This window comes from Mesoplodon bidens, assembly GCF_964165515.1.
Source record: "Mesoplodon bidens genome assembly, chromosome: 2".
NCBI lineage: Eukaryota > Metazoa > Chordata > Mammalia > Artiodactyla > Ziphiidae > Mesoplodon > Mesoplodon bidens.
In genome coordinates this window covers 173,616,918-173,629,040 of record NC_138177.1, presented here as the reverse complement: position 1 = coordinate 173,629,040, position 12,123 = coordinate 173,616,918, and positions in this window count along the sequence as shown.

Here is a 12,123-nt window from a genome sequence, read left to right as displayed (position 1 = left end):
AGAGCGGCTGGGCCTGTGGGCCATGGCCGCTGAGCCTGCGCGTCCAGAGCCTGTGCTCCGCAACGGGAGAGGCCACAACAGTGAGAGGCCCGCGTACCGCAAAAAAAAAAAAAAAAAAAGAAAACTTTATTTGAAAAAATGCTAACCATCATCTGAGCCTTTAGTGAGTCATAATCTTTTTGCAGTAGTAACATCAAAGATCACTGATCACAGATCACCCTAACAAATATAATAATAATGAAAACGTTTGAAATAATACGAGAATTATCAAAATGTGACACGGAGACACGAAGTGAGCAAACGCTATTGGCAAAATGTCACCAGTAGACTTGGTTGACACAGGGCTGCCACAGACCTTCAGTTTGTAGAACAATGCAGTATCTGCGAAGCACAATAAAACGAGGTCTGCCTGCACCTGCAGAGCCCAGCACAATGCCTGGCACATAGTAGGTGCTCAGTAAATATTTGTCCCAGGTTGTAGCTCTAACCCTGCCATGTTCTTCTAACAGCCTGGGGAGGGCTTCCTTTCTCTCTCTTGTCTGCCTGCCCTTGTCCTAGGGCCACGGTGAAAGGTCCCAGGGACCAGTTGTCACCTGCCCCGATGGTCTGGGACATGTGGCCTGGACATTGGCGTGTCCACGTTGGTCCGAGGGGGCCAGCTGGTTACAGGCATTGCTTCCCCTACTGCCTCCCTTTCCTCCTCACTCTAAGCTGCCAGGCCTTATTAGCCCTGTTTACACGGCTGGGATGTCGAGCGATTAATTTTTAATGGCTTGGTTTATTGCATGTTTGAACTGTTTATTGGTTAATTCCCACATTTAAGTGATTAATTCCCCAGAGTTCAGAACCACTGGTTAGTTTGACGTTAATCAGGGTTTCTGAATGCCAAGAGACAATCAATTCTTCCTGCCAGGGAGAGTAATGTTAAAATACCTCAAGGCACAGCGAGGTCAAGGAAAGGAGTAATTAAAAGCCTGTCTTCCCCTCATGCAAATTTGATGTCTCTCTCCCCCCCCCCCCCTCTCTCTCTCTCTCTCCCCCTCTCTCTCTATTCTGCCTCCCACCCCTTTCTCAGTAAAGACTCTCCCTGGACCCACTTGCTCCTTGGGAGGATCAACTCCACCTTTGTCCTCAGACTTCCTGTAATGATTTTCAGCCCCTCTGCCTCTGGCAGGTGGGGCCCGCCAGCTCCTCACCCCCAGGGAGGGGACTTTGGAACCCATGAGGCCTGTTTTGTTGGGTCCCTGGCTTCTGTCCTCCCAGCTTTGTTCCTGATCTGCAGGGAAGCTGAGACATGTCTGGTGTTGGGATAAAATGTCTGGTTTTACCTGTAGCCAGACAAAGCCTGAGAGGGCCTCAGATGGGATCTACCCACAGGGGGCCAGGAGAGGGTGTTCAGGGTGGGGCTTTGCCTTTGGACCCTACCACAGAGCCCCGATGACCTGCCCAGCTTTGAGCAGGAAAGAAATGTGAGCTGCTTTGACATCTCTTTGCGTTTCCTGTGGCCGCCGCTATAACAAATGACCACAGACTTCATGCTTAAAGTAACACAGATTTAGTATCTTACACTCTGGATGTCAGAGCACAAAATGGGTCTCACTGGGCTAAAATCAAGGTGCCGTCAGGGCTGTGTTCCTTTGGAGGCTCTGAGGAGGATCCACTTCTTTGCCTTTACCACCTTCTAGAGGCCGCCTGCATTCCTTGGCTCGTGGCCCCTTCCTCCATCTTCAAAGCTGGCAGTGCTGTTGCAACTTCACACCCTTCTCTGACTCTGAACTTCTGTTGCTCTTGGGCCCATCTAAAGGGCCCCTGTGGTTCCATTGGGCTCACCTGGGGAATCCAGGCTACTCTCCCTAACCCAAGGTCAGGTGATTAGTAACCTTAATTCCACCTGCAACCTTAATTCCCCTTTGCCATGTATCCTAGCACATTCACAGGTTCTGGGACTGGGATGCAGATGTCTTTGTGCTGTGCCGACCACTGCAGCCATAGGATGAGAAGCAAAGTGGCTGCTTAGTGAGAGGCACAGGCTCTGGAGTGAGAGACTCTGGGTTCAAATCCTAATCCAGCCCCTCAAAAGCTGTGGGAACCAGGGTAAGTTTTCTGTGGCTCCGTTTCCTTAGATATAAAACCGAGGCCAGCAGTAGTACTCCCTCACAGAGTGGCTGTGCTCGTGGCCGGCAGGGTGCCTGGGTCGTGGGAAGTACACTGAGTGTTCTCCAGAAGCAGTGGAGTCCCGATACCCCTAAACCGATGAACACCGGGATGATGGTGCCCACCTCCCGGCACTAACCTTACCCCTAACCTCCTGAGGTTGTTTAAGATTCACTGAGAAAGTAGATAAAAGTGCCAAGTGGAGAGCTCCTTGCGAAATGTTTCAAACCACAGAGCAATTCACAGGGGCCCCAGATGGAGCCGTGATGGACAAACCCTCAAATACCCCGTGTGTACAAAAACTTTGCAGACCCCAGTGGGGAGTGATGGCCCCAGAAGCAAGAGAAGACCCCAGGTAGACAATTAACAGGGGCAGACGGCAGTAAGGGGCTCCACAGACTAACAGGAGCTAACGTGTTAAGGTTTTGCACCTGTTTCCTTTAAATATCCATGAAAGGGAGTTTTTCTCATCTGAAAGCTAAGGCTTAGAGAATTGATTAACCTAAGGCCGCATGGTTAATCACGGTGGTGGTTATGAGCTTGAGCTCTGGAAACCCACAGGCGTGGATTTGCATCCTGATTGCCCTGTAGCCTGGGTGTCTTGGAGTCGATTCCTTCACTTCTCTAAACTTTAATTGCTCCATCCATAAACCAGAGATAGTACTAGAGTCCTGTGCCCTTGTCACTGGCTTGTGCAGGTTAAATGAGATAATATACGGAAAGCACCTGGCCTAGTGCCTGGCACATAGTGAGCGCTCAGTAAGGGTTCTGTGTTGTGGGTCTGTGGAGGCATGAGCTCCCATGTGGAAGTTGTCTGGTGTTAGGAGCCTTCAGGAGTGAAGGTTTGGATCTTAAAGACTGGAGAGGTGTGGTGGAAGGGAATTTCAGGCAGAGAAGAGATGCAGGAAGGGCCCATTTCTCCAGCAGCACCGATGGCAGCCCGGCTGTAGCTTCAGGTGCACGGAAGGGAGAGGAAAAGGGGAGGCCAGCCAGGGGCCGGAGCTGGGTTCCTTTTCAGGTCACGATGAGTTCAGACTTCATCTTGCTGGCCATGGGAGCTGTTAAAGGGTTTTGAGCAGGGAAGCAACCAAAAGTCTGCAGAAGAAACTATTGTTTGAGGGACATGGGAGTGGAGTCCATATGGAACCATCATGCTGCCAGCAAACCAGTGTATTCTAAGAAATTGATTCGTTCAACACAAATTGATTTAACAAAAACATGCCAGTTATGTGATGGGAATATGGAAGCAAAAGACAAAAACTTGTCCGCCTTGGAGTCTAGATTCCGGTGGTGCCGAGAGCGAGATAGATAACAAGCCAGAAAACACACAACGTGATTATGTGTTGGGGTAAGGGCTATGAAAAGAATAAAAGCAGCTCATGTGATATTGTCTGGGAGCGGAGTAAGTGGTCCAGTGAAGGCTTCTCTGATAGGGTGGGCCTTGAGCTGAGACTGGAATGATGGTTTCCAGAAGAGCTGGGACACGTATTTCCGACAGAAGGGAAGGCACATGCAAGGCCTCGGGAGGGAGGAGCAGGCTCCAGTCTAGGGACAGAGGGAACAGGAAAAGGTCAGTGGGGCTGGAGACCTGTGATCTGGGAGAGAAGGTAAAAGATGAGGTGGAGAGGTAGGCAAAGGTTTAATAGTACAGAGTCTAGATTTAACTGTGGTTCTAATTTATTCAACTTTTTCCTCCACTGGATTTTTCCCATCAGCACAAACCCTTAGCATATTATTTCTTATCTTAAAAAAACCCCAAACCTCCTGGGGTCCCATATCTCTCCACATCTATTGTTATATATCTTTGCTTCCTTTTACAGTATTTAGAACTCATCAAAATGAGTTACTATACTATACTCACTATCGCCAATTTCTCTCCTCTCATCCTTTCTTTTTCTAAAACCTTTTAATTTTAAGAACTCTTCATACTTAGAGGTGTAAGAATAGTTCAGTGCACCTCAAAATGCACCCTTCACCCATATTCAGTAGTTATTATCTTTTGACCACATTTGCTTTGAGACTTTTTCTATATATACATGCTTTTCCCTCCCTACCTACTTGAAAATAAATTGCATGACATTCTACCTTTGAGTACCTCTTCATGTATCTCCTTAAAATCAAGAGTATTCTCCTTCAAAACCACAATATAGTGGTCAAAGGCAGGAAATTTAACATTGAAAATATAACCCGTATTCAAATTTCACCCATAGTTCCCCAAGTGTTCTTTTAAAAAATTTACGTGCAGTAAGAGTCACTCTTTTCGATGTGTAGTTCTAAATTTTGACAAACGCATACAGTCATGTAACCACTACTGCAATCAAGGTATAATACGGTCCCATACCCCCGCCGCTGCCCCGTCCCCTGTGTAGTCAGCCCTTCCCCCACCCACACAGCCCTTGGCAACAACTGATCTGTTCTCTGTCCTTAGAGTTTTGTCTTTTCCACAATGCCATATAAATGGAAATTTGCAGTAAGTAGGTCTGGCTTCCTTCACTTAGATACTGGTTTTGGAAGTCAACCACTTTGTTGTTTGTTTCAGTAGTCAGTTTCTATGTATTGCTGAGTGGTATACCACGGAATGAAGGTACCACAGTTTGTTGATCCATTCACCAGTTGAAGAACATATAGGTTGTTTCCAGTTTTGGTGATTTACATTGGTATAAAGTGATTCTTACATTGGTGTAAAGGCTTTTGTGTGAACCTAAGTTTTTATTTCTCTTCAGAATAGAATTGCTGGGTTGAATGGTACAAGTATATGTGTAACTTTATAAGAAACGTCCAAGCTGTTTTCCTAATTGTACCTTTTTATATTCCCACCATCAGTGTATGAGAGTTCCAATTTCTATATCCTTGTCAGCAGTTGGTATTGTACTTAAAATTTTTTTTAGCTGTTCTAGTATGTATGTAGTAGCATCTCATTGTGGTTTTAATTAGCATTTCCATAATGATATTTAGAATCTTTTTGTGTGCTCACCATCTATAAAGCTTCTTTGATAACATGTTCAAATCTTTTGCCCAGTTTTAAAATATTCATTTTTTTCTATCTACCTACCTACCTGCCTTCCTACATAATGTTTTTTTAATTGAAGTATAATTGACATAAAACATTATATTAATTTCAGGTGTAAAACATAATGATTCAATATTTGTATACATTGCAAAATGATCACCACAATAAGTCTGGTTACTGTCTGTCACCATACAAAGTTACAAAAAAGTTTTTTGTGATGAGACCTTTTAAGATTTACTCTTAGCAACTTTCAAATATGCAGTACAATGTTATTGACTATAATCACCTTGCTGTACATTACATCCCTATGACTTACTTATTTTATAACTGGAAGTTTGTACCTCTTGACCCCTTTCACCCATTTTGCCCTCCCCTCTGGCAACCACCAATCTGTTCTCTGTATCTATGAGTTTTGTTTGTTCGGTTTTTTTTTTTTTTAATATTCCACATATAAATGAAATCGAACAGTATTTGTTTTTCTTTGTCTGACTTATTTCACTTAGCATAATACCCTCAAGGTCCATCCATGTTATCACAAATGACAAACTTTCATTCTTTTTTATGGCTGGGTACTATTCCATTCTGTATACACACACACACACACACACACACACACACACATACACCTTTTGCTATTCATTCATTGATGGGCACTTAGATTGTTAGCATATCTTGGCTATTGTAAATAATGCTGCAACGACCATATGACTGCATATCTTTTTGAATTAGTGTTTTTGCTTTTTTCAAGTAAATACCCAGAGGTGGAATTGCTGGATCATATGGTATTTCTATTTTTAATTTTTTGAGACACCTCCATACTGTTTTCCATAGTGGCTGCATCAGTATATATTCCCAACAACAGTACACGAGGGTTCCCTTTTCTCCAAATCCTCCTCAACACTTTGTCTTTTCAATAATAGTGATTCTGACAGGTGTGAGGTGATATCTCATGGTGGTTTTGACTTGCATTTCCCTGATGATTAGTGATGTTGAGCATATTTTCATGTGCCTGTTGGCCTTCCTTGGAAAAATGTCTATTCAGATATTCCACCCAGTTCCAAATCAGATTGTGTATTTTTTTGTTATTGAGTTGTTTCAGTACTTTATATATTTGGGATATTAGTCCCTTATTGGATATATGATTTGTAAATATCCTCTTCCATTCAGCAGGTTGCCTTTTCATTTTGTTGATGGTTTCCTTCACTGTGCAGAAGCTTCTTAGTTTGATGGAATCCATTTGTTTATTTTTGCTTTTGTTGGTTTTTTTTTTGGAGTCAGGTCCCCAAAATTAAAACCAGTGTCAAGAAATTTACTGCCTGTGTTTTCTTCTGGGAGTTCTGTGATCTTCCGTTCAGGTCTTTAATCCATTTTGAGTTAATTTTTGTGCATAGTGTAAGACAGTAGTCTAATTTCATTCTTTTACATGTGGCTGTCCAGTTTTCCCAACACCATTTATTGAAGAGACTGTCTTTTCTGCATTGTATATTCTTGCCTCCTTTGTCATAAGTTAATTGATCATATATGCATAGGTTTATTTCTGGGCTTTCTATTCTGTTCTGTTCATCTACATGTATGTTTTAATACCCATACCATAATGTTTTGATTACTATAGCTTTGTAATATAGTTTGAAATCAGGGCACATGATGCCTCCATCTTTGTTATTCTTTCTCAAGATTGCTTTGGCTATTCAAGGTCTTTTATGGTTCCATATAAATGTTAGGATTGTTTGTTCTATTTCTGTGAAAAATGCCATTGGAATTTTGACAGGGATTGAATTAAATCTCTAGATTGCTTTAGATAATATGGACAGTTGAACAATATTAATTCTTCCAATCCATGAGCATGAAATATCTTTCCATTTATCTGTGTCTTCTTCAATTTCTTTCACCAATGTCTGGCAGTTTTCAGTGTACAGGTTTTTACCTCCCTCATTAAATTTATTCCTAGGTATTTTATTCTTTTTGATGCTGTTGTAAATGGGATTGTTTTCTTAATTTCTCTTTCTTGTTATATTGACTCCTTTATCACTAGGTAGTTCCCATCTTTGTCTTTTATTACAGTCTTTGTTTTAAAGTCTACTTTGTACAATATAAGTATAGCTACCCCAGCTTTGTTTTGGTTTCCCTTTGTATGAAACTCCTTTTTCCATTCCTTCACTTTCAGTCTGTGTGTGTCCTTACATCTGAAGTGAGTCTCTTGTAGGCAGCATTTAGATGGCTCTGGTTTTGTTTGTTGGTTTGTTTTTTGTTTTATCCATTCAACCACTCTATGTCTTTTGATTGGAGAATTTTGTCCATTTATATTTAAAGTAATTATTGATACGTTTGTACTTATTACCATTTTTTTTCATTGTTTTCTGACTCTTTTGTAGTTCTTCTCTGTTCCTTCCTGCTTTCTTCCCTTGTGGTTTGCTGACTTTCTTTAGTGTTGTGCTTAGATTCCTTTCTCATCATCTTTGTTGTATCTACTATAGGTTTTTGCTTTGTGGTTAACTTAGGCTCACATATAACAGCCTATATATGTAACAGTCTGTTTTAAGCTGATAGCAAGTTACATTTGAATGCATTCTAAAACTCTACATTTTTACTCTCCCCCCATGTTTTATGTTTTTGATGTCACATTTTACATCTTTTTATTTTGTATATCCCTTAACTATTGTAGCTAAATTTGTTTTTACTTCTTTTGCCTTTTAACCTTTATACTAACTTTATAAGTGATTAATCCACTACCTTTACTATATATATGCCTTTACCAGTGAGTTTTTTTCACTTTCATATGTTTTCTTGTTACTCTTTAGTGCCCTTTCTTTTTTGATTAAAGAAGTTACTTTAACATTTCTTGTAAAGCTGGTTTAGTGGTGATGAACTCATTTAGCTTTTGCTTGTCTATAAAACTCTTTATCACCTTCAATTCTGAATGATAAGCTTGCTGAGTACAGTATTCTTGGTTGGAAGTATTTTTCTTTCAGCACTTTGAATATATCATGCCACTCCATTCTGGCCTGCAAAGTTTCTGCTTAGAAATCTGCTGATACTTTTATGGGAGTTCTCTTATACATAACAAATTGCTTTCTCTTTGCTGCTTTTAAGATTCTCTCTTTATCTTTAATTTTTGACAGTTTTAGTTGTAATGTGCCTTGGTGTGGATCTTTTTGGGTTCATCTTGTTTGGAACTCTCTGAGATTCCTGGATCTGGATGTCTGTTTTCAGCCCCTTTCTCTATCTCTTCTTTTTCTGGAACCCCTATAATGCAAATGTTACTCTGCTTGATGTGGTCCCATAGGTCACTTAAGCTATCTTCACTTTTAAAAATGCTTTTCTCTTTTTGCTGCTCTGTTTGGGTGAGTCCCACTGCACTGTCTTCTAATATTCCTCCTTTCTTCTGTTCATCTGGTCTGCTACTAAACCGTGCTGGTATATTTTACAGATCGGTTGTTGTGTTCTTCAGCTCTGTGACTTCTGTTTGGTACTTCCTTATAGTTTCTGTCTCTTTGTTGAAGTTCTCACTGTATTTATCTATTCACATCCCAAGTTCTGTGAGCATCTTTATAACCATTACTTTGAACTCTAGTAGGTAAACTACTTATCCCTGTTTTATTAAAGGGTTCCTTCCTCACCCCAACCACCCCCCACCCCCAGGATTTATCTTGTTCTTTTGTTTGGAACATATTCCTCTGTTTTCTCATTTTGCTTGACTCTGTGTTTGTCTATATATTAAGCGAAACAGCTCTCTCTCCCAGTCTGAAGGAGTGGCCTTGTGTAGGAGATGCACCTTATTGTTCAACCTTGCCCTAGTTCTTGGTTGTCTCTTGAACTTTTGTGATTGTGTAAGCAGCCTGTTTTTTTCTTGATAGGTCCCAGTTGTTGAGGGTATACCAAGACTTGTGTGTTGCCAAGGGAGGGATCTAGGTCAGCACTTAGTTCCAGGCTGATTGGAAGCTAGACCCTCCTCAGGCAGCAGCTTTTTTTTTTTTTTTTTTTTTTTTTTTTTTGCGGTACGCGGGCCTCTCACTGCTGTGGCCTCTCCCGTTGCGGAGCACAGGCTCCGGACGCGCAGGCTCAGCGGCCATGGCCCACGGGCCCAGCCGCTCCACGGCATGTGGGATCTTCCCAGACTGGGGCACGAACCTGTGTCCCCTGCATCGGCAGGCGGACTCTCAACCGCTGCGCCACCAGTGAAGCCCAGGCAGCAGCTTTTAAAGCATGCAAATATATACAGTCCTGTGGGGCCCCAGTCATAAACCCTGCAGGCCTCCTGACCAGGCAATCTGGATGTGACTCCTTGGTGACTGTTGCAAAAATCAGGGCTCCAGAAAAGCGTATAAGCTCCTTTCTGGGAGGTACCAGTGAGCCATAGTGAGGTCAAGGGAGAGCACAAAGATGGTGTCCCCCAGCCTGCTTCTCTAAAAGCACATCCAAAGCCTCTAGATGTGTGGTGAACCTGAAGCCTGCCCCTCAGGCTTAAGCTCCAGGCCTTTTTCACAGGAAGTCTGGGGGTGTGTTTCAGTCTGATGTCTGTGCAGTGCCCTGTAGGTGGTAGCTTACCAAGAAACGTCTCTCTGATTGTTTCAGACTCATGGGGCCCAGAAATGCAAGCCCCCCCGGACACCAGAGACAGGTGCTCAGGGGGAGTACCCTCTGGGGGCTGAGTGTGCCGGCCAGCTTTGGCAGGGCCAAGGGAGAGTGTGAGGCTGGGGCACACCTGCTGGCTTTAGCAGGGCAGTGGGAGAGCATGGAGGCGGGGCATACCCACTGGTTCTAGCAAGATAGAGGGAGAGTGCAAATATAATGCTCGCCAGTGTCTCCATCCGTGGAGAGAGTCCCAGAAGAGCCCTTCCCCTGCAGCAGATACTTTAAAGTTAACCAACCAATTTTCTTCACATATGGTCCAGGCACTTTTCAAACTGCTGCTTTTGCACTGGGTCCTGGGGCAAGTGAGTCTGCACACAAGCCTTTTAAGAGTGGAGTCTCTATTCCCTGCAGTCAGTCCTGTGAGTCTTTTTTTTTTCCTAATTAATTAATTAATTAATTGATTGATTTTTGGCTGTGTTGGGTCCTCGCTGCTGTGCGCAGGCTTTCTCTAGTTGCAACGCGTGGCGGCCACTCTTCGTTGTGGTGCGCAGGCTTCTCACTGCAGTGGCGTCTCTTGTTGTGGATCACGGGCTCTAGGCACATGGGCTTCAGTAGTTGTGGCATGCAGGCTCAGTAGTTGTGGCTCACAGGCTCTAGAGCGCAGGCTCAGTAGTTGTGGCGCACGGGCTTTGTTGCTCCGCAGCATGTGGAATCTTCCTGGCCCAGGGCTCGAACCCAGGTCCCCTGCACTGGTAGGTGGATTCTTAACCACGGCACCACCAGGGAAGCCCTCCTGTGAGTCTTTTGATGTAAATTCTGTTGGTATTCAAAGCCAGATGTGTTGGGGGCTTCTGTCTCCAGTGCAGGTCCCAAGGGTTGGGGTGCCTGATATGAGACACAATCTCCTCTCTCCCCAGAGAGAAGCTCCATATTTGTGAGATCCCCCGAGTTATGGGTCGCTGTGCTGGGGTGGGTTTTTTTATTTTTTTATTTTTATTTTTAGAATACTCAGAATGTTTCCTGCTTTCATGTATGGTAATTGTATTGTTTTTTTCTTTAAAAAAATTTTTTTAAACATCTTTATTGGAGTATAATTGCTTTACAATGGTGTGTTAGTTTCTGCTGTATCACAAAGTGAATCAGTTATACGTATACATATATCCCTGTATCTCCTCCTTCTTGCGTCTCCCTCCCACCCTCCCTATCCCACCCCTCTAGGTGGTCACAAAGCACCGAGCTGATCTCCCTCTGCCATGTGGCTGCTTCCCACTAGCTATCTATTTTACCTTTGGTAGTGTATATATGTCCATGCCACTCTCTCACTTCGTCCCAGCTTACCCTTCGGGGGTGGGATTTTTGATGAGACAGTGTCTCTGCCTCTCCTACCCATCTCAGTGTGGCCCTTTTATCCTTTGTTCTGGAGGAGCAGTTGAGCTGGTTTTCAGAGGGAATTGTTCCGTATGTAGCTGTAGACTTGGTGTGTCCAGTGGGAGAAGGTGAGTTCAGGATCTTCCTTACACCACCATCTTGAACCGCCCTCCATTTGTTTTCTTATTATTGATCTTTGATAGTTCTTTATATATTCTGGTTACAAGTCCTATATCAGAAATGTGATTTGCAAATACAGTTGACCCTTGAACAACATGGGGTCAGAGGCACCAACCCCCCACACAGTTGAAAATCTGCATGTAACTTTACAGTTGGTCCTCTGTATCCATGGTTCTGCATCTTTGGATTCCACCAACTGTGGATAGTGTAGTATTGTAGTACATATTTACTGAAAAAAATCTGCGTATGAGTGGACCTGCACAGTTCAGAGTCTCTGTGTCGTTCAAGGGTCAACTGTATTTTCTATCATTCTGAGGCTTATCTTTAAAATTTCTATAATAGTGTTTTTGAAAAAGGAGAAGTTTTTAATTTTGATGAAGTCTAGTATATAAACTTTTCCACTTATGGGTTCTGCTTTTGTATCTAAGAACACTTAGATGTTCTTTTTTTTAAAATAAATATATTTATTTATTCATTTTTGGCTATGTTGGGTCTTTGTTGCTACATTCAGGCTTTCTCTAGTTGCAGCGAGTGGGGCTATTCTTCGTAGTGGTGCATGGGTTTCTCACTGCGGTGGCTTCTCCTGTTGCGGAGCACGGGCTTTAGGAGCGCAGGTTTCAGTAGTTGCAGCACACGGGCTCAGTAGTTGTGGCTTGCGGGCTTTAGAGCAGAGGCTCAGCAGTTGTGGTGCACGGGCTTAGTTGCTCCGTGGCATGTGGGACCTTCCCGGACCAGGGCCTGAACCCATTTCCCCTGCATTGGTAAGCAGATTCTTAACCACTGCACCACCAGGGAAGTCCCACTTAGATGTTCTTAGGCACTTAGATGTTCTTAGGTAA